At 40.0% G+C, this 23427-nt stretch overlaps 1 long non-coding RNA gene across 1 annotated transcript; it reads right to left on the bottom strand.

Annotated features, from left to right (window-relative positions):
* Positions 1-20410: 20410 nt before the first annotated feature.
* On the bottom strand, positions 20411-21212 carry LOC147791183 (uncharacterized). The gene is made up of 2 exons (XR_015422338.1): positions 21042-21212; positions 20411-20809 (listed from the first exon to the last, which is right to left on the bottom strand). It is a non-coding gene; the product is annotated as an uncharacterized LOC147791183 (long non-coding RNA).
* Positions 21213-23427: the final 2215 nt, after the last annotated feature.

Genomic DNA, 23427 nt, shown 5'->3' with positions numbered 1-23427 from the left:
AAACCATTGTCAAAACCACCAAACTACGCCATGAAAACAATCGTAGAGATCTGTACACACACCAAGGACAGATTTTGACGCCTTAGAATCGACCTATACTGTTGAAGGAGGAAGACAAAACCTCGGGTTTTCAGATCTCCCCAGATCTGGAAGTTTTTTACCTATACGAATAATACCAATGCCATAAAAGGGAAGAGGGGAGAGAGAAGACGTAGAAACGAAACAAAACGAAGGAAAAGGGACGTCGGAGCGGTATTACCGAGGAAAGAGAGATCGTAGGAATTTCTCTTGTAAACGGGTGAGAAGACGAAACTCGACCCGAGCTCCGGACTCGCAACCCGAACAGAAATCCAACCCAATCATAGCCCAAACCCTCTCGGCCCACCTGATCCGCTAAGCCACCAAAACCAACCCAACACCACAGCCCAAACGCCTCGGCCCTGCCCAATCAACAAACGACAACCCAAGTACCACAGCCGTGACATGGACCACGACCTGCGAACCGAAACCAAACCCACATCCCGTGAATCGTAACCAACCCGCGAATCGAAGGCCTAAAAGCGTCTCGGCCCAAATCCATAGTCCAACCCAGCCCACTTGCAACCATTTCCTCTTGGCCCAAACCCGGTCCACTACACGCAGTGAGCCCAGACCTGCGACTGCAACCCGTACCCGCGCATCGACTCAAGACCGCCTGCACACGCGCCGTCTCCAGATTGTGCCTTGTTAAGGATATTTAGTACTAAATTATAGTTTACCATATATATCATATTTGATATTTTATTATAAGACCAATTTCTAGATATTTGTCTTTTTACCATAGGTATCTTCCGATTTATTGTTCTTCCCATTTATTACTATTCTCATATCATTGTAATTTATTTGATTATAAATAGAAAACTTTCACACACCATTTAGGTGTGGTGGATTAAGCGAACATTTTCATGGTATCAGAGCCCTTTCGATTTAGCAACCCCGTTCCTTTATTTACAATGGCTCCTGAATCCTCTACTATTCTTTTCCACCACCACTGTTGGCTTTGACGCCGCAGGGGCAGTCGTCATGGCTGCCGCAGGCGGAGCCGATTGATTACTTTTCGGCTCCACCCGTTTGACCTCCAAATCACCCTTCGCCATACTCTATACATACAACCTCACCTTTTCCAACACAAACGATTTTTCTTCAACCAACATAGTCTCTTTCATTTTCTTCCCAATCTTCCCATCATTATTCACAGAAACCCTAACCTAAACCTATCGACCATCTGCAGAGATTTATCTTTGAAATCTGGGTGCCGCACTGGCCTCTTCGCCAACCAAGTTGTTGCCTCCATTCTTACCAAAATTGGCTTATTCGCCCACTGTGGTGACTCTTCCGGCTTCAACATTGTCTTTGTCCCTTGCTCAAGGTTTCCCCCTTCTACTTCTTGGGTTAAAAATATTATCACTGGAGCCAAGGCAACATCGTCGTTCAGCGATGATCCCTCTTCATGGGTTAGACATATTCTCGTCGGAGCCAAGGCAGCATTGTCACTGAGTGACGATCCCTCTTCATGGGTAAGACATATTCTTGTCGAAGCCAAGACAGCATCGTCGCTAAGCGTCGATCCCTCTACCGTTTTTGATGGGCAAGAAAGTGTTCCTCTACGCCTCCTCCGAACCAGGTTGTTGACATCTTCACGAAAAACGTTTCTCGATCTCTCTTTGAATTTTTCAAATCCAAGCTTCACGTTTGTTCAAATCCGACGCTTAGCTTGGGGAGGGGGGGTGTTAAAGATATTTAGTACTAAATTATAGTTTACCATATATATCATATTTGATATTTTATTACAAGGCAAATATCTCTTTCCATTTATTGTTCTTTCCCTTTATTACTATTTCCATTTCCTTGTAATTTATTTGATTATAAATAGAGAACTTTCATACACCATTTAGGTGTGGTGGATTAAGCAAACATTCTCATGCCATGTGGCACATCTGCAACGCGACACCTCTGACTCCGGCAGCTTGATCAGCTCGCAGCGGCTCCTCAGCTCCAGCAGCTTATTCGGCTCGGGAAACCCATTTTCGACCGTTCAACACCGTTTCGACCCACCTGAACTCGATTTCGACCTCATTTAAGGTAAAATAGGTCATTTTAAGGCAATATTTCACAATTTCAAGTTGGAAATTAATTATGTTTGTTAAATACTAACAAAAGTGTCGAACGATCCAATAGGAACTAATCACCAACTAAAGCGTAGGACGTATACGAGGAGATAGGAGCTAGGGAGTATGCTGTTTACGTACAATTTAAGGAACGTAAATTTAATACGTAAAAGCATGGAAGGTGAATGCATGTTGTTTCTGAAATGACTGGATGTGCGATATGATGCGATGTGATGTGTTGTGCTTAGAATGTTTATGTGATCTTTTAGATGTGTTCTATACGAATCACATGTCACAATATGTTATAATATAAGTATGAAATGTAATGTTACGTTCCTTAAATTATATGTAAACAGCATGATATGTATGACATGAAATTTCAATCTATAGTATGAAATATAACCCCATTAGAATTATGCATGATAGGAGGACTGAAAAATGAGAAGTAATATGATATGAATGGAACTGATAGAAGGGTTATATTTATTAATGATAAAAGAAGAAATATTGGGATCCTCATGCATTATGTGTGCTCATACATTGGGGCGATACCCCTATTCCATTACGGGGGTATGGACGCGTACACCCAAGGGCAGGAGAACGATCGTTATGTTTTTCATAATGCTATCGTGACGGTTACTAGTTCTAACGAGGTCGAAGCTCCTAGAGTATGCTCGCCCAACAAGGAAAGTGGCCCAACGGTGTGCGAACTGACTGGTGAGTCCATACTCGCACATATGGGCTGTGTGTAGAGTATATGGTACACATCCAAGTTACCCGTTAGGATAGCATCGTAGGAAGATAGATCGAAGGATAGGTCCCGTCATCTCATTTTCATGTGTTTGTTGCATAACCCTGATAGGGGGTCAGTTACTGAGTATTATAGAAATACTCAAGCATTGTGCTACTACATTTTTAGATAAAGGCAAGACACCCATGTGAGACCGAAGTAAGCATCACAAATCCCGAACCGTAGTACATGCATATCATAGATTGGTTTCCATTCGTAGTATAAGTTAGTACAGGTTAAATTTCATTTTCATTCATATTATAGGTAAGTATAGGTTGAATTTCATTTATATTATTAGTATAGGTTAGTACAAGTTGGATTGTAATTGCATTAATACACTATAAGTTAGTAAATGGTATTTAATTCAACATTTTTTTTCCTTTCTTTCTTGTGTATTTGTTTATCCACGTGGTAATAAAGGAGGTATGAATTAATAATTGAAACTATAAAGTGTCCATTAAAGCAATTCCACATTAAATGTAAGGTTAGAAGTATAGTAATGACCTTAGATTAAATAGGAAAAATTTAGGGTCGTTACGCTTTAAGTAGGTAGAAATCTAGAGTTGTTACACTATTCTTGTTTGAACGCAAGGATATTCTCCGTATATTAGAAATTTATGTCAGATGGGCACAAATTAAGTTAAAAAGTCATGGATCGAGAGGTGAAAAATTTGAACTTTCCACTCATTTTTTTTAACAAAAAAAATTACAAATAATAACCGAGCTATAAGAAGTTGCGATAAACCATTAAGCATTAAAGAATTCTTCAATTTTGAACTCAAAGTATTAAACTTCTAATTAAACATTCAAACTACAATTATTTTTCTATAAATCGCCATAGAAATTGAATATCGATGATGACATTTTTTCCCGCTGTGTATTATACTTTCAATGGCTGAACTTTTTCCTTTTAAACTATCAATTATATAAATGTAGATATATATATGGATGGTGCCGTTGAAAATTTGGCATCATGCAACACCCTTATTTACCTGAATCATTGGCCTTCGACTTGCAATAGATCGTTAAAGGTTCTCCATCCTCATAATTAAGAATCGTCCCTTTCCAAGGTGACCCTCAAGATTTTAGAGATAAACAAGTGAAGGCATTAAAAGTTGATGCAAAAGTAAACAATAAAATCACATAGAGTCAATTCATAGCATTCATTTTTTGATGTGATTAGAATATGCAACGACTCTAGATTCCTATTTAACCTAAAGTTGCTACTACATACATATCATTAACAGTTTATGGAAAAATACTTCATTCAAAACTTTATCATAAAACGTTGTCTACCAAAAATTACCAAAAATTGAAATAACATAAAGTAAAACTTCCCTGTACTAACCTATATGCTACAAAATTAAATGCATACTAACCTATACGAACGTATTGTCTATGAAATTAAAATTTTGTAAACTCCCCTATGCATGTGTCATGGTCTCCTGGATTGTGATGCCACCGTCAGCCGTACAGGGGAGCCTTTCCTTTACGTGAAAAAGTAAGAGTAGCACATGACCTGAATATTTTGATAAATACTCAGTAACTGGCCCCACTATTGGGGTTATATGCAAGCACATATAATCATAAACTTCTCATGTCTTCTAACGTATCATATAACATTGTATAGAATCATCTCATCACAGAATAACATCATCTTACATCGTACATCATCATCAGACAATATAATCACAACATCATAAATATAAGTAATAAATGACATGTGCAAGGGCCACTAGGCACGTGTCGTCATACATTAAACAAGTCGTTCAACCTATCCTATAGTAAGACCACTTACTTGGTTGGTCTTAGTCGGTGTTCTCCCTAAATTCGAGTACGATTGTTTTTCATCCCTCGAAATTTCTCTTGGTATTATTAGTTGTCGTTTCCTATTAGAATGCCCATCTCGTTTCCTTAGAAACTATAATTTCGTAACTCAGTTTAACATAAATCAAGAAAGTAAACTTTATACTGAATTTAATTTCCATAAACAAGGTCAGTTTCAGCTTTAAGATAGTCGGAACGGTAAAAATTTGGTAAAATACCCTTTAGCAAGTCGAAGAGGTGGATTGTAATACCCCAATTTTTAGATAAATAAATAAATAAATAAAAATAAAAACATAGGGGGAAAATGTTCATTTTGCCTCTACTCTTACCTAACAGGTTTAGTTGTTTGGGCTCACAGTAGACAGAGAAAGAAAAGAAAAAAAAAATAGAGAGAGAAAGGAGAAAGTAGAAGAACTTTGGATTTGGGCGAGAGGAAGAGCAGAGACGACAAACCGCCGTTGAAGATCGAATCCAAGGCAAGAAACTTCGAAGCAATACTTCTCTCGGTACTGGAAAAGGAGTTTGGGTTGTGGATCCACTCATTCCGGCAAGAAAATCCGAGAACGGACAAAGTAAGGTTCCGAACTTCTTGTTTCGACTTTATCTAGATTTGAGGAGTTTCTTGAGCGTTAGATCTGGAGTTTTTGAGGTATGTGTTGGATTTCGATAATCGGCCAGGAAAATCCTTTCTTTTTGGTGAGAGGAAATTGTCGACAGGAGGTTGTTGGAAGAAAAATAAAATGCGTAAAATAACAGAGAGAAGGTCTGAAAGTTTGACTGCTCTTCAAAATCAGGTTATTAAATCTTGTGAACAGATTTCCTATTTAAATATAACCTATCCTAAAAATGGGTGGAGAGTGGCCAACTGAATCTGTGCCACTTGCTATAAAATTGCCGTCTAAGAATTCGCTAATCCATTCGACGTGTTTGTCAAATGGTCAAACGGAGAATTAAATGTAAACGTGTGAATCTAAATAATGAAAAACAAAGGTTTTATCTAACAATCTCCTCCTAAAACCTGTGTTATATCTGCCTTATTTCGTTTCGTTTGAACTCCGTTTTGAGCCCTATGGCTCGGTGTCCCTGGCGGCATGTTCTCCAGACTCCACGTCTTGTTCGGCCGCCTCTTCTTCGAGTTGGTGCGCCGCCAGTCCAGGTGGTTCACCTCTCCCTAATAGGTCTTCCATCTTCCGGTACCTGGTCGAGAGGTTGACCGGTTGCTCGGTGTCCCTGGCGGCATGTCCTCCAAACTCCACGTCTTGTTCGACCGCCTCTTCTTCGAGTTGGCGCGCCGCCAGTCCAGGTGGATCACCTCTTCCTAATAGGTCTTCCATCTTCCGGTACCTGGCCGAGAAGTTGATTGGTTGCTCTATCTCTAGCTTTAGGATGTAAAGGCAGTTTGCCGTGCACCGAACTTGCGTGAGCAACCGTCGTCGATCATCGCGGATCCTAAGTAGCCCGCGTTTGATTGAAATGTGGCACTCGGCCTTATCGAGTTGACCCAGGCTCACAATATTAGCCTTGAATCTCGGGATGAAGTAGACGCCGGTTAGCTTGTGATGATTGCCTCCCTTGCCGACGAATAGGATGGTGTCGTGCCCTTCGATCTCGACGACGGAGCCGTCGCCGAATTTCACCGTCCCGCGAATCCCCGAGTCAAGCTCGGAGAACGCAGACTTGACCCCGGTCATATGGTTTGTTGCCCCTGTGTCGAGGACCCATCGCCGGTGTAACGCCCCTAATTTTCTCCACCCTAATTAGCGACGTTACCTTATACTCGTCAAAACAACAGGACAAGAGTTCACATGGAACAGCCTCGGTAACGAAAATGCATTCATATCTAGGAAAACAATTGCGACAACCTAGCCTAGAAGTAATCAACAGAGACTAGAGAAAACAATTTGCAAAACTAAGAACCCAAGAGAATCCAACAGGCGCCACGACACAACAAACCCTCCTCAAGATTTCCATGGCCCTTCGCCTCATCCACCGTCATCCGTACATGGGAGCCTTGCCCTTTCCTGAAAAATATTGGTAGCACGTGGCTTGAGTATTATATAAAATACCCAGTAAGTCGCCCCACTGTTGGGGTTAAGCATATATTCATACATTCGGATACAAGCAGTCGCACACAATACATGCAAGCAGTCGCACACAATACACGTACATGACGCACGCAACACACATACATGTCACAGAGAATACCCATACATGTCGCACATCATTACCATACATGCCGCACAATGTTAGAAGAACGCAGCTAAGAGAGAGGTTTGTCTTCCATTCCTTCCCATGGCCTTAGGCCCTTGCCTTGTCCGGGCAGGGGTGCATGCATGGTAATTTCCCACACATGGCCCACGTGTGTGACTGTGGGCCCACCAGGCGAGCTCGCAAGCGAACTCCCTGGGCCTGGCTTGGTCGGGTATGTATGACATACAATACCGGACGCCACGGACAAAGGAGGGCCTGCATGATATCGTGGCGAACACAATATCGAATATACGCATCCATACCATCAGTAGCATAACGGGGGAGTGCCCCAACCATAGCGTGCATGAGGTTCTTAAGGTTTACCTCCATGGCATTACACATACGACGCTCCATCCCCTCGCCGCATTACGTAGCATAACCGGGTCCACATTAGGCAAGCATAACATAGCATAACCGGGTCCACATTGAGCAAGCATGTCCTAGCATACTAGTCATCTTATTCATGGCATGTGGGGTTCTCATTACAATCATAACATGTCAATCAAGCTCATCATACATACAGGGCAACAAAACGCGTCACAACATCATATTCATAAACATGGCATACATAGCAATTCACTGCAAGAATCACATACATAAACAAAGCATGCATAGCATTTCACGGCAAGAAACATCTAACCTAGCATACAGCAACAACATATGGTGCATGCAAGGGCCACAGGGCACGCACCAACATACATACAAAACTAACGCCAACAGTAAGGTTACTTACCTCCTTGGCCTTGGCCGAAGTCACCCACAATGCTAACTCCAGCGCCTAACTACCCCCTATAAGATAACATGATACACTTAGAGCCATTTCCCAACTAGCTCTTATGCCTAGCTACCAAGGTACGTCCCTATCACAATCTATTTTATCGCAATGGAGTTATACTGACCTCAGATGGCTGAAACAAGGGTGGGAATGACTCCAGAAGGGTCAAAAACCTAGAAACCGGTATGCTATTCGGATGTCGAGCCGCCGAGCCGCGTCGCCAAGCTGTCGAGCCGCGCCGCCAAGACGCACAGTCGAGCCGACCTAGCCGAGCCGCTGGTGGAGCCGAAACCGATGGGCTTCGAAGAACCCTAACGGCGCAGGGTTTTTTTTTTTTGGGCGCACCTCTGGTTTGGGCCGAAAAGGAACGAGGCCCAATGGTGGGCTTGAGCGCGGCCTGTGAGGTGTGGGCTGCACGCCAGCCGAGACGAACCGCAGAATGCCGAGGGTCGACCCGCGCCCGCCGCTTCGTCTTCCTCGCCCGAACGCCTCAATAGCCCTAATCGTGGGCTTGGCTGCTGTCACCTGTGGAAGCGTCGTCGTTCATCCATCTCCGGTGGCGCGTCTGTCCCTCCCTGCCCGACGTACACTAGCGCCTGCTCCTACCTAAAGCTCGCGGCGTTATTGAACCCGATCTGAAGTCTCGCGACGTTTTCGATCCCTCACCTAAACCCTTCGGCTCCTCCTTCACAGGTATGACAGTCACTCAAAAAGGAAAAGACGGCTACTAAGGTACCTAGGGTTTAATACGCATTAATACGCCTTGGCTAGCAAGGCATGCCTCACTGGAAAGCCCATGATTTCCGGCGAGATTTAAGGAGTTTGTTTTTTTTTTTTTTTTTTTTGCCTTTTTGAAACCCCTACCGTTACAGCCGGTGCTCTTGCTGCTCGCCTCTTTCACCGATTTGAGCGAGCACTCGCTCCTCCTTCAGTCAAATTGGCTCCCCAGCCGGTGCATTTGTTATGCACAGTTGGAGCTCTTCCTCGGGTTCGACGCTCACGGAGCAGTTATGCAGTCGTCGATTACCTCTGTGGATTTGGGGAGCTCTTCCTCGGGTTCAACGCTCACCGGAGCAATTATGCCGTCGTCGATTACCTCTGTGGATTTGGGGAGCTCTTCCTCGGGTTTGACGTCAGGTAGGACTGATGCAGTCACCATGAAAAGGGCCGGCTCATCCTCCTCGGATTGAGCCACATGGGCCTTTTCGGCCGTCTCCTTGCTCCTGAGCTTGCTCTAGCAATTCTTGCTCAGGTGACCTCTCTTCCCACAGTACGAGCACTGGATTGGCCCGTCATCAGTCGACTCCTCCTTCTTTTGATCCGCCTCTTTCCAGTGCATGCGCCGGTGAGATTTCCACGGCTTCTTACCACCTTTGCGGCTGGAGGGCCCATTGCTCTCGCCGGTGTCGTCAAGGAGCTTTAGGCGTAAAAGCCATTCCTCCTCAGTGAGGAGTAGACGACCCTCCTTGTCGACAGCTGAAATGGTATTTTTCTTCCCCTGCTCGACGTTACGCAGTCTTCCGGTCACCTCTTCCACTGTTAGGTCATTCACGTCAAGCAATGTCTCGATTGAAATCGCGACTTGCTCGAGGTGATCGGGGACGACCTGCAACATCTTCACGATTTCTGTCTCGCTGATGCCACCACCAAGGGTGGTGATGCTGTTGGCGAGCCCCGTGATCCGCATTGAAAAATCATCGACGGATTCACAGTCCTTATTAAAGCGGATCTCCGAGAGCTCCTTCCGCAGCTGCTCAATGTTGAATTCCCGCACTCGCTTGGTGGAGAGAGATGCCAGCATCTCTGGGGGCACAGATCGTAATATGGCGGCGAACGCCAGTCGATCCTCCCGATACTCAATCGTTTCTCCTTCCTCTGGCTCGACAGCGTGCCATAACCCTTGCGCGCCTGTAGGTTGACACGCATCAACAAGGTCCACTCGTTATAGTTGGACCTTGTAAATATCGGATACTGAACGACGGCAGTCGTTGTCTCCCTGATCACTCGTTCAACGACACCTCGACGCCCGTCATCACGACATCGGCCTCTTCGTGGTGGTGATGGAGATGCTGGCACTTGACGGCGACGTGGAGGAGTGAGCGAGCCTGCTCGGGATGGACCCCACGATGTGCTTATTTTCGCACTTTGCATTTTCTTCTACTTAAACCTGAGACCTGTGTGTTGTTAGGTCGACACTCTAACCACTTGAGCTATTCAACTTGATTGTTGATAGGATGGCTCCACCGCAATGATATACACCGATGGCTTCAACTTGGCTCTGATACCACTTGTTGGATTTCGATAATCGGCCAGGGAAATCCTTTCTTTTCGGTGAGAGGAAATTGTCGACAGGAGGTTGTTGGAAGAAAAATAAAATGCGTAAAATAACAGAGCGAAGGTCTGAAAGTTTGACTGCTCTTCAAAATCAGGTTATTAAATCTTGTGAACAGATTTCCTATTTAAATATAACCTATCCTAAAAATGGGTGGAGAGTGGCCAACTGAATCTGTGCCACTTCCTAGAAAATTGCCGTCTAAGAATTCGCTAATCCATTCGACGTGTTTGTCAAATGGTCAAACGGAGAATTAAATGTAAACGTGTGAATCTAAATAAGGAAAAACAAAGGTTTTATCTAACAGTATGTAACTAAAATAAGATTCACACAGGTTTCTTGAGGTTTTGGACGAAAATCGGAGTTTCAAGAAAATGCAATTTTCGGTAAGAACTCGTGTTTTTCTCCAATCCGAACTCAAATAATAAGACCTGTGATTACCAAAAAAATACAAGAAAAATATATTGTAGAAACAGAATATGAGATCTACAATATTCGCAAAGAGAACTTGTTGATTCGGATTACAGATTGGAAGATATAAAAATCGGAAGAAAATGGATTGAAAACGCCAAAACTCACGTGTCTGGAAAATTTGGAAAAACACAGGAGGAGAGAGGAGGCATCGTCCCAAAGCATCGGCCGGCGTACGGAGGAGTGCAGCAGGACCAACGAGCGACACGTGGCGACTGCGGGCTGGAGAATCGCATCAGGCACGCGCAACTGGGTTGGCCAGAGTCCGAACCATGCGAACCGAACCGGCCACTGACCTGCGACTATGCAGGAAGTCACGCGTGGACGCGCGCGTAGTACACCCTTCAGAGTGCGTCAGTCGCGTGTGTAGGCACGTGAGTGACCTTTCAACCTCCATTTGCTTGCTTTTCGTCCCAATTTCAACTCTAATCCTATTTTTATGTGAATTAGGACCTATCAAGAAAATTTCAGAATTTTTGGAACCTTTTCCGGCAAATAGTTCGAGCTTGTAAAGACACGCATCAACCAAGTAAGTAGCCATTTGGATTTCCACGAGCAATACTTATAGAAACCGCTTGGAATAAGCATGCATGCTATCATACCCATAAACTTAGCTAGCCGAACCTAGCAAATTAGTATGGAAACCATGAAAATGAAAGAAATAAGGAAGCCTATCACTTCTAGATATGAATGATTATGTAATCTGTTTAGATTGAGATTTTGATAATGTATGTATGAATGAGAAGGATGGGAAACTTATGAAATCTGCACTCCAGGTGAAGATGGATGTTATCTTCCCACTGAGCATGTTTGTTAATATTGCATGAACTGCTACGTGTTAACTCCTATGCATGATGTTTGCTTGCGTTATCTTTCTTGATGAATAGGAAGAAATTGTGAGCTTAGATTAGGGTGCTTGTGACTAAGTAGGCTAGACGAGACCTTAGGTTGGGGGACCTCTAGAATACCATGCATTTAGACCTGCGAAACGATTACCGGTGGATCCAGAGCCCAAAATTTCAAACATGATAGGTTTGTGATACCTTGCACGAGAATCCTAGAGATGCATGAATCCAAGTCTAAGCCACCAAGTTCCACCCCTAGGAAAAATAGTAGGTCACCACAGTAACTGTAAGTAGCCCGCTAGAGTTGAGTAGTGTGGATAGTGTCATCAGACCTCCACTTTCTTCTCTGCTCCGATACCGTACCGTTGAGACAGAGCTCCGGTACGGAGATCGTTGAGCATGGCAGATCCAGATAGGGAAGTGTGACAGGTGCCCAGACCTAGTGGTGATAGCTAAGGAGTCTTCTGAACAGGACTCCTGGGCCATAGAAACCCGTCCCTGAGCGGGAGATGTGGAGCCACGTAGGATGACTTAGTAGCTGACCGGCACACAGGGGGTCACACCCTGAATTTAGTGGATGTATGGTCCCGTGTGAGGGTTGTCAGCTAACCTCCACGGGTGATGTTCAGAGAGAGTCACGTATTCAGATCCAGCCATACGATCCCCACAGATTTACTTATGAGGTTACGCCTCACCTCAGGACACTGATCCTTCCACTGCATAAGATGGGCAAGCCTCCTAAGATACAAGAAAGAGAGTTGTAGCGTGATTCGCACTCACTAGAACCCAGAGATTAGACTGTGCATACCTACTCAGATAAGGATGCGAAAAGAGCCTACAAGTAGGTTGCTTACTGAGTATATTTTTATACTCACCCCTTTCTCCTCTTTTTTTTTTCAGGTACCAGTCAATACGGGGAGGTGTTTGAGAGCTGCACTGTCACAGAGGGGTGTCGTTCCAGAGCGTCAGTCCCTTGTCGGTCTTTTAGAGTCTTTCGTTCGTTTTCATATTTGGAGTCTTCTGTATTTTATTTTATATTTGTAATTCACATTTGTTACATTTGACTTTCATTTTATATTTAATTTTGGTGTCCTTGCTTTCCTTTTCTTGTTTTAGATTTTGACGGATTTTTACCTTCTATTTTATTTTCTTTTTATTTTTATTTGTTTTCGATTTCGTCTTTTTAGTCACGATGCGGTCTTTCGAAGCCATAGGAACTAGCCGTCTGAGCTTCGTAGGCCGAAAAAGTTTATGGTTGCAGGCGCAACATGTGGTGCAATGAGGCGTGAATGCATGTTTTCCAGCGATCGAGTTTTTTTTTTTAGCCTTTACCGAATCTATTTGTGTTTCATTTTCCACAATGGTGTATAACTTTCAAATTTATTTCATTTTTGTGCTTTAAAATTTTCTATAAAATCTAGACTTTCATATTAAGGTTGACGTCAACATTTTATTCTTTAATAACAACTCTAATATTTTATTCAGATATACTCATTTTTATATTAAATGTTTCCATATATTTTAGAACTTAAATGATTAATAGACATTTTGTTAGAGTATTACGCAAGCATGCAACTTATGTAGAAAAGAAAAGATTTGTGGTTTTTCGATGTACAAAAGAAAAGATATGTAGAAAAGTAATAGAAAGAAGATGAACGATCATTGTGGTTTTTCGATTAACGCAAACTAGTGAAGGCAAACTGAACCCCCACCTCTTGTTTTAAAATTTCCCTCAATCTCCCCTTGATATATAGAATATATCTCCATCAGTTGGAGAAAGAAGCATAGAGAAAAAGACTGACATCGTATTCATGGGGCGGGGGGAAATTGCCCGCTGTAAGGACCAGGCTGACTCGATGACTTTAAAAAGACAGGTAAGTTTTTGTGAAATTACAAACAAAATTTAAAACGTTACATTATATTTATATTATATCATAATAAAGTTTATATAAAGTATTTAAAACACAACACAACTCTTAAAGTACAAAATAAGGAACAACACAAAATATTTTAAAACAAAAGAGTTCAGGATGACGAGTGAGGTTTGTCTATGGCATCTCCTCCAGTGTCCCTCTCGACCTCGACTAGCTCCTTATTATCTGAAGAAAAAAAATTGAGAATTAGGAATGGATACAAAGAATCACTAAGCAGCCTACTTGTAAGATCTTCATCGTGTCCTTGATAAGCTAGGGTACCACACTCTTTCTTTTTTTGTTCTTGTTCTTGTTCATGTCGTAAGTTCTTGTACTGTTTCTTAATTCATTCTCGAAGACACTCCCTTTATGATTTACGGTACTAATCATAAACTTGTCGACATGTGTCTGAGGCTTCATGCGTTCCAAGCGACAAAATCTTAATACCTACGATTAAGGCTTCATGCGTTTCAAGCAGCGTAGTCTAAGTCATGAGCATGATGTACCGTGGGAGGTCTTAAGAGATTCTTGATTCTTGGCTAAGGTAACTTACTCTCTTCTTGCTCCATCGTGGCCTTAGACTACTTCCCATGATAGACCATAAAGGTCACGTGATTGATGCATGCATGAACATGGCATATCCTCATGTCATATCAAATAGGCCTTATAGAAAAATAGTTGGTAATTTGGAGCATGTCTAGACCTTAAGCTAGGGTATGACTACTTTTTTCGTTTCTAGGAAGTAAGCCTAAGAGGTTATCATGTCAAGCATCGTGTTTTAGCCTTGAAACTCTTCCAAAGTAACCCTTAATTTTCTCTCCATGAGTACATAGGTGGAGTTGTCATAATTGTGGCATCCTGGCAAATCGTGATGCAGAGCATCTCATTTAGGTGAGCGAAATAATAAGTCCATCATGGCAACATGCTCATGGTACATATAGCAGGGCATCCTACCTAAAGAGAATTAGGGACCTCGTGGTACACTTCATGACAGGAGATAATGGTTACTTCGAGCATGGATCCTAGCAACTTATTAAACATAATATTTGCATTAATCTAGGTGTTTTCTTGGATTCTTGATGCTCCTAGGTTTATGCATAACGTCTTGGGCCAAGCTTGGAACTTATACGTTCTTCTTAGGAATAGCCCAACACTATCTTGTTCACATAGAATCTTATTAGCAACCAAGGGTACTTGTGGAGAATCTCTTATTTCATGGATACCAAGTTAGTCATCCTAGGAGGTAAAAGTCATATGGATCGTGATGTACGTTTTTCCATATATCTTGGTTTCGTTACCTAACATTTTCCAATGATTCTCAAACTTCATTACCTCATACAACCTCCTGAGATAAGGATTCATACAACACTTCATAATATTTGGAGGTTATTTAGGGCTACACCCGTAGGTAGTATTCCTCAGGGGCATTATGGTCCTTTTACCCCTAATTCTTGGTTTTGTTACTTAACAACTTCGAATGGCTTTCAAACTTCAATAAATCATCACATATCATAAAATAAGATCTACTGTAGAGTTTCATAGCGTTTGGAGGTCATCTAGGTCATGAACTGAAGGTAAATTAGTTTAGGGGCATTATGGTCATTTTACACCATTTCTTGGTTTAGCGGATTATGGAAATTCATGCGATTCCTACAAGTATTTCTTAACAAAAAAGTCTAAGGTGGCTAATTATCTCGTCATCGACATTCAGGACCTCCATAATTGAGCTTCCCGTATCTGAATTACTTCAAATTTCCTTCCACAGACTCCTTACTGTGTCTAGTTTCTGAAACCATAAATTTTTTTCATAAGAATCAATCTGAAACGGGTTAAAATTAAGAAAACCCGAGGGAATGTTGGATTTTTGGTTGACTTGGCCGGTTTAGTTGAACCGACCACATCATCGTCTTCTTCCTCTGGACGGAAAGAGGACATGCACGTCCATTCGAGCTGCAGTCCGAAACTCGAGCGGCACTACTCCAATCACACCGTTTCTTCCCTCAATTTCTTCATAAAACTTAAAGATGGTATTACAAGGAAGAGCTGGGGATTAATTTCATACCTTCTCGTGGATCGTAGCCTAAGATATTCGCCTCCAAAGTTCGTCCAAAATCTTATTTCTCGCTGGAGCAAAAACAAAGGATATCTTATTGGGTAGCCGATCTAGGGGTTTTCAAGGCTTGACTTCTTCTTCATGGAACCTCTTCCATATCCTTTCCTCAAGCTAAAGGAATTGGTTTGGAGGAACATCTTTGAGTGTGGGACCTTAATTTCTAGAAATCGTTCTCGGTATGTAACTTACACGAAACGCCAAATTTTCTATCTCTTGGGTAGCTTGTTCTACGATGTTTCAGCTCTTGATTCCTTTATCAAAGTTACTCAACTTCTTCCTCTGAAGCTAAAGGAATCCTTAATTTCAAGGAAAATGGTCCGTAGATAGGAATTCGAAACTTCCCTCCAAATTTTACCCGAAACAAATTTCCTTCAATTGGGCACACTCTAAGTTATTTCTCTTCGTGGCCTTCTATTAAAACATTCCTTGGAGGTGCAGACACTGATTAGGATCATTCTTTCTCAATGAATCATCATGTATCCTCAGATTGGTTTTTCCAAGTTTTCTTTGAAACTCTTTAATGGCAGATTGGATTGGAGAAATGGTTTATGGCACTTTCAGCACTCTGATGCTTCATAGAACTTGAGGGTAATCCATTTTAGAAACTGTAGGAACAAGTTTGAAGAGAAATGGTTGAGAATTTTCTCGTATTTGGAAGAAATCCGAGAGTAGGAGACCAAAAATCTAAATGCTTATTGCCTTTGATTGGGTACTCGACCTTGCTCGATTCTTGTTCTAAACTATTGCCCCAAGTTCAGTCTTTATAAGGGAACCTTCCACAGACGTTGAAACATCTAGAACCGTCGTGATTTGGAGATTGAACTTTCTGGATAATCTGTCGGAAATATCAGCTCGGATCACAGCCTTGCCGACCTTGGTTTTGAATACTAGCCGTTGGATGTGATGATCTGTACGTGTTCTAGATCATATCCAATTTTGGAGGTGATCCAACGGCTGCGATTTGAGTTTCGAAGCATTTTGTTCATATTGTCACCGTAGATGCTGTGATTTTTATCAGAGTGGCATTTCAGTAATTATCCATTCATCCAAGGGTATTTTGGTAACTTTTCACTGAATATTTTTATATTCTTTTCCACGAAAAATCCATAGTTTTCCTAAACTTCTTCATTGGGTCATTTTTCCCTTATGGAGTATCTTGAAATTCCTTCTAGATAAGGAATTAAAAATCTGGATAGATTCTTGATAATTGGAAAAATGACATTTTTGCCCTTTTCACTTACTTTTTCCGTTCCAATCTCTTTTCAAGGCATTTTAACTCCTTAAGATTACTTGTTACGGGGTATAGGAGTGGCCTGCTTAAGTCCCTTGTCCTTGTTTAATCACTTTCTTCCCTTTATGATCCTTTGAGTCTTACATGGGCAGCTTATTCTTGTTAGAGCTAATTCCCTTTATTTTTGGGGTGCTACATTAACGACCCAGCACGTGGCTTCTCCCTCAAGCGATGCGTGTCTCGCATGCAGATGTTGACTACTTTTCAGTCGACTCAATGCAGCTTGGCTCGACTTGACTAGGTGTAGCTTCTCAGCTCAAAACTCTATCATTCGGCTCGGTATAGACATTTTGATACTTATGAATACAGCTTTTACCCTCCCAGAGCTGAATTTGACCTTAATTAAGGTAATTAAGATCAGTATAGCATCTTATTTTCATGTTCAAGTTTATTTATGCTAGAAATGTAAGTTATTAATGAAAATGAGATGGACGTTCGAATAGAAAATAACTTTCGACAATACTTGGAGCAACATCCAGAAACAGAATACAATTGTCCTCGAGTGTAAGGAGAACGTCTGCTAATGCAAACTATGTAAGTTACCTTACTATCAGTTTGGTTAAAAGTTGTTGTTTGTATAATGACATGTGCCTCGTGGTTCTATACGTGATATATGCTTGATTTGTGAAAAATATTTACGGAACGATGTTACTATAGTGTATGTATGAAACGATATGACTAAGATATCTTTATGAAATGATATGACTATGATATGTTTATCAAACGATATGACTAGGATACGTTTAGGAAACGACACAACTAGGATATGTTGATATAGCTAGAATATGTTTATGAAACCATAAGACTAGGATACATTTAGGAAATGACATGACTATGATATATTTATGAAACGATATGACTAGGATATATGTATGAAATGATATAACTAAGATATGTTTATGAAATGAGATGACTATAATATATTTATGAAACCATATGATAAGAATATGTTTATGAAATGATATGACTATGATACGTTTATGAAATGATATGACCATGATATGTTTTATGAAAGAATATGACTAGGTTATGTTTATGTAACGATATGACTGTGATGTGTTTACAAAACAATATGACTATGATACGTTTACGAGATGATAATACTCATGTCACGTGCTAATGCTATTTCAGGTAAAGGTAAATGCATCTCTGTACGACTTACGACGACACAGTCATTCGAGACCATGACACATGCAAAGGGTAGTTGTATTTATTAACTTAGAGTTAGATTAGAATAGAGTGGTTTAAATTTAATGCTAATTTATTTCATTTAATATTTTGTTATATCGTTTTAAGGATGTTTTCGAACACGTAACTCTATTGCAATGTAAGATGAAGTCTATATTTTATGATGAACTTTAAACGCTAATTTCTAACACATAATGAATAAGTTATGATGATAGTAGTGACTCTAGGTAAGTAGAAATCTAATGTCATTACAGTATTCTTGTTTGAACTTAAGGATATGCTCCTTATATTAGAAATTTATGTTAGATGCTAAAAAAATTAAGTTAAAAATTATGGATTAAGAGGTCAAAAATTTGATGTACTCATTTTTGTTTTACAAAAGAATTAAAAATAATAACCAAGACTATATGTAAGGTGTAAAAAACCATTAAGCATTAGAAAATTGTTGGCCTTTGAACTTAGAAGTGCTAAACTTCTAATTAAACATTCAAACTGTAATTCTTTTTCTTTTTCTTTCTTTTGTATGTTGAACTTTTTGGTTTTAAAAAAACTATCAATTATATAAATCTAGATATATATAGATGGTATCGTTGAAAATTTGGCATAAGGCAATGATTGGCCTTCGGCTTGCAATAGACCGTTAAAAGTTCTCATTCCTTATAATTAAGAAGCATCACTTTTCAAGGTGACCCTCTAGATTGGAGAGATAAAAGAAGTGAAAGCATTAAAAGTTGATGCAAAAGTAAACAACAAAATCACATAGAGACAATTCATAGCATTCATTTTTTGATGTGTTTAGAATATATAACGACCCTAGATTCCTATTTAACCTAAAGTAGCTACTATATACATATCATTAACCGTTTATGGGAAAATAATTCATTCAAAACTTTATTATAAAACATTGTCATGGACTTGCATGTTTTCTAGAATGTCTTTAAACTAAAATACCAAAAATTGAAATAACATAAAGTAAAACTGGCCTATACTAGCCTATATGCTACAAAATTAAATGCATACTAACTTATACTAATGTATAGTCTACGAAATTAAAATTTTGCAAACTCCCCTATCCACGTGTCATGGTCTCCTGGATTCCGATGCCACCGTCAGTCGTAAAGGGGAGCCTTGCCTTTACCTGGAAAAATAAGAGTAGCATATGACTTGAGTATTTTCATAAATACTTAGTAACTTGCATCGTTATTCGGGTTAGATGTAAGCACATACAATCATGAGTGGAACCTATCATATTAGTCTATATTTCTTAGGCAGCTATCCTAAGCAGGTTAATTTGACGTGTATTTACTATTCTTCATACGGTCTACACATACAAGTATGGACCCACCAGTCGGTTCGCACTCGTCTTGGGCCCCTTTCTTGTCAGGCGAGCATTATCTGGGAGCTGTTGATGTCGGGCACCCGTTAGGAATACTGACCTTCGTAACATTATAGCAAATATAATGATCGTTCTCTTGCCTTGTAGTGTACGCGTTCGTACCATCGTAAAAGATGAAGGGGTATCCCCCGAAACATGAAGACACAATGATACATGAGGTCCCAACATTTTTCCTTTCATTATGTTATATAACAACCCCTGTCATTTTCCTTTATATCATATCATTCTATCATAACTTTCTATGTGTACATCTGGGTTGTGCATTATGCCAATTTATCACATTGTTTGTCAATCATATATCTCATCATGTCAAACATATGTCATATCATAAACTTACCATGACTTCTAACGTATCATAAATATAGTCACAATTGTCATATCATACAATATAGTCACAACATCATAAATATAAAGAATAAATGACACGTGCAAGGGCCACTAGGCACGTATCGTCATACATTAAACAAGTCGTCCAACCTTTCCGATAGTAAGACCACTTACTTGGTTGCCCTTAACCGACGTTCTCCCTAAATTCGAGTACGTTTGCTTTTCCTCCCTCAAAATTTCTCCTAGTATTATTAGTTGTCGTTTTCCATTAGAATGTCTATCGGGTTTCATTAGTAACTACAGTTTCTTAACTCAGTTTAACATAAATCGAGAATATGAACCTTATATTGAGTTTAATTTCCATAAACAAGGTCAATTTCAGCTTTAGGATAGTCGGAAAGGTAAAACATGGGCAAAATTCTCTTTAGCGAGATGAAGAGCAGGATTCTGAGCCGCGAAGCCGAGCCTAGCCAATTGAGCTGCGTAACCGAAGAAGTTTCTGGCTGCAAGCACGACATGTGGTGCAATAAGGCGCAAACGTGTGTTTTCCGGCGATCGAGTTTTTTTTTTTTTTTTGGCCTTTATAGAATCTATTTGTATTTCATTTTCAACAATGGTGTATAACTTTCAAATTTATTTCATTTTTGTGCTTGAAATTTTTCTATAAAATCTAGACTTTGATAGTAAGGTTGACCTCAATATTTATTCTTCAAAACAACTTCAATATTTTATTCAAATGTACTCATTTTAATATAAATGTTTCCATATATTTCAGAACTTAAAGGATTAACAAACATTTTGTTAGAGTAGTATTACAATAAGCACACAACTTATGTAGAAAAGAAAAGATTTGATGTAAAGTAAGGCAAAGGTGATGGATTTGTCTAAGGATTCCATGGATGAATGAACTCGAATACGTTTGTTTTGCCATTATATAAAGAAAAACCCTTTTCTTCTGCACGCCAAATACACTGCGCATAGTTGCATCGCTCTTCAAGCCAATGTCCCCTCTTCTCTGGCCAAAAAACCTCGAATGAAAGCTTCCCATAATTGCTGCTAAAGTTGCACCAAAACAATGTGTTCAGAAAATAATTCTCTCTGAATTTCCAGCTGTATTCTTGTTTGAACTGAAGGATATGCACCCCTAAATCATACAGTTATGTTAGATGGGCACAAATCAATGGAAAGAATGTTAGAAAAACTAATTCAACTAGTTGAGACGATATATACATCTATGAAGAGGTGAAGTACTATAAAAACTATCCATGCAACATATTTATTAACAAAAAAAAAAAACAAAAAACAAAAAAAAAAACAAAAAACAAAAATAATATGGTCGCGTTGAATATTTGTCATGGTACAACACCCTTGTTTACCTAAATCGTCGTCTTTCGATCTGCAATGGACCAGTAAAGGTACGTCTTGATAATTAAGAATTATAACTTTCCATATAGAAAGTGGATATTGTCGTGCAAAACTATTGAAAACGTTAGAAGTTGATGCAAAAGTAAACAACAAAATCATATAGAGATTATTCATAGCCTTCGTTTTTTATCAACTTAGAATTTGTTTGTGTTTGATTTGGATCCTTTTGAATATATATATATATATATATATATATATATATATATATATATATATATATATAATCATTGCACTAAAACAAAGATACTTTTTTTAACAATTTTTAAAGATAGATTTTTTATGTAAAATGCTATTAAAAGAAACACCAAAAAATTGAAAGGATATTATGAGTGTTTGTTTGTTAGGTTAAGCTTTATTTAGCAAGGAATCACAAGCATCCCCAAACTTAGGTTACCTTTTTTTCTCTTCCAATGCCAATCACATACTTTTCCTAACTCCATTGGGATGTCTCCTTCTCATATTTCTTCTATTTTGGTGCTGGAAATTTGTAAGTAAAATTGGAGACGTGTATATTCATTTTGAAGTAAGTATTTTATTTTTCGATAACAACTTGATATTTCATTACATACATGCACTATTTTGTTAAAAGTCTCCAGATAATTGAGAACTCAAATATTTAATAGACTTGCTTTTATCAGATAAGTATTGTAGTAAGCACACAACTTCTAAAGAAAGGAAAAGATTTCATGTGGAGTGGAGAAGAACTTATGGTTTGGTCTAAGAGGTGGGCAAAAGAATGAGATGGAATAACTTTATTTTACTATTTTAAAAAGAAAAACCCTTCTCATCAACATCAGGCATAAACATGATTTTGGCGAACAGTCATACCCGCATGCGTCTGTCCGGTGTCCGATTGACACCAAATTTAGCAAGCATTCATATTTCATATGGAGGACTTAATTCCAGAACCGCAAGCCTGAATTCCTTTCAAAACCTCGTCTTTCGAGGTTAAGACCTAGGATCCTACCCGGCCCTCAAACAAGCCTGTCTTTGCCACTATAGTCTATTCAATGTCTCTATCTTGCTTATCTCTCAACTTGTCTTCAATGCCTACTCTGTGTGGTGTGTTAGATGATGTCCGTCCTCCAAGGTCGCATTATGGGCACTCGTCTAAACCCTCATGTTGCTGGATGGGCTCCACTTCAGGGTTGCCGCTTCTCTTGTCGCAATGTGAGGGTCAACAACCTAATCTCTTCATAGTTAGGTTATGACATAGGGCATCTCATCTAGGTGAGGAAATGAGGCCAAACATGACATCCTGCAAAGAAAACATGGTGCAGGGAATCCCACCTAGAAGAGGAAACTTAGGCATCTAAAAGCACCGCGTGGTGAGAGGTATGGGCCACCACTGTACATGCTTAAAGTATTACCTAGCATTCTTAACTTTCTGAGTTTGAGGACCTTGGTCCCTTATCTTTGAGTGGTACCTAGCATTCTTCCTACCTTTGTAGTTGTAGAGCATGTTTGGTATTGTTCTTAGTTCTCAATCTTGTAAGTTCGTAAGGTTCATAATTTCTTGAGGCATAAGTTGTCACATGAATTCGTAATCATATGAACCCATCATAATATCTAGAATGAGTTATTCTAGAAAGTCATAGATTCATATTAGATTCCTTAGAGGGTTCTAGAAGGGTCTTGAAACTTGAGGGGTTTCCTTAGGGCATTTCTTAAGTTCCATCTTGGTTAAGGTTCAAAACTTGCTCCAGCCAACATGAAATCAAAAACTTATCCTCATGTCATATAAAATAGGCCTTATAGAAAATAAATGGTAATTTGGAGCATGTCTAGACCTTAAGCTAGGATATGACTACTTGTTTCTTTTTCAGGAAGTGAGCCTCCGAGGTTGTCCTGTCATGCATCGTGTTTGAGGCTTGAGAACTCTTCCAAAGTAACCCTTAATTTTCTCTCCATAAGTGCATAGGTGGAGTAGTAATAATTGTGGCATCCTGCTGGCAAATCGTAATGCAGGGCATCTCATTTAGGTGAGGGAAATAATGAGTCCATCATGCATCCTTCTCATGATACATATAGCAGGGCATCTCACCAAAGGAGGAATAGGGTCCTCATGGTACACTTCGTTATGGGAGATAATGTTTACTTTCGGCATGAATCCTAGCAACTTGTTAAGCTTGATATTTGCATTAACCTAGGTGTTTTCTTGGATTCTTGGTGATCTAGGTTTTATGCATAATATCTTGGGACATGCTTGGAACTTATAAGTTCTTCTTAGGAATAGACCAACATGATCTTTGGCTAGTAGCATCTATTAGCAATTAGGGGTACATGTGGGGAATCTCTTATTTCATGGATACCTCATTAGTTATCCTAGGACGTAAA

This window comes from Cucurbita pepo, chromosome 9 (genome assembly GCF_057944985.1).
Source record: "Cucurbita pepo subsp. pepo isolate OVF chromosome 9, ASM5794498v1, whole genome shotgun sequence".
Classification (NCBI taxonomy): domain Eukaryota; kingdom Viridiplantae; phylum Streptophyta; class Magnoliopsida; order Cucurbitales; family Cucurbitaceae; genus Cucurbita; species Cucurbita pepo.
This window is presented reverse-complemented; position numbering and strand designations above follow the sequence as displayed.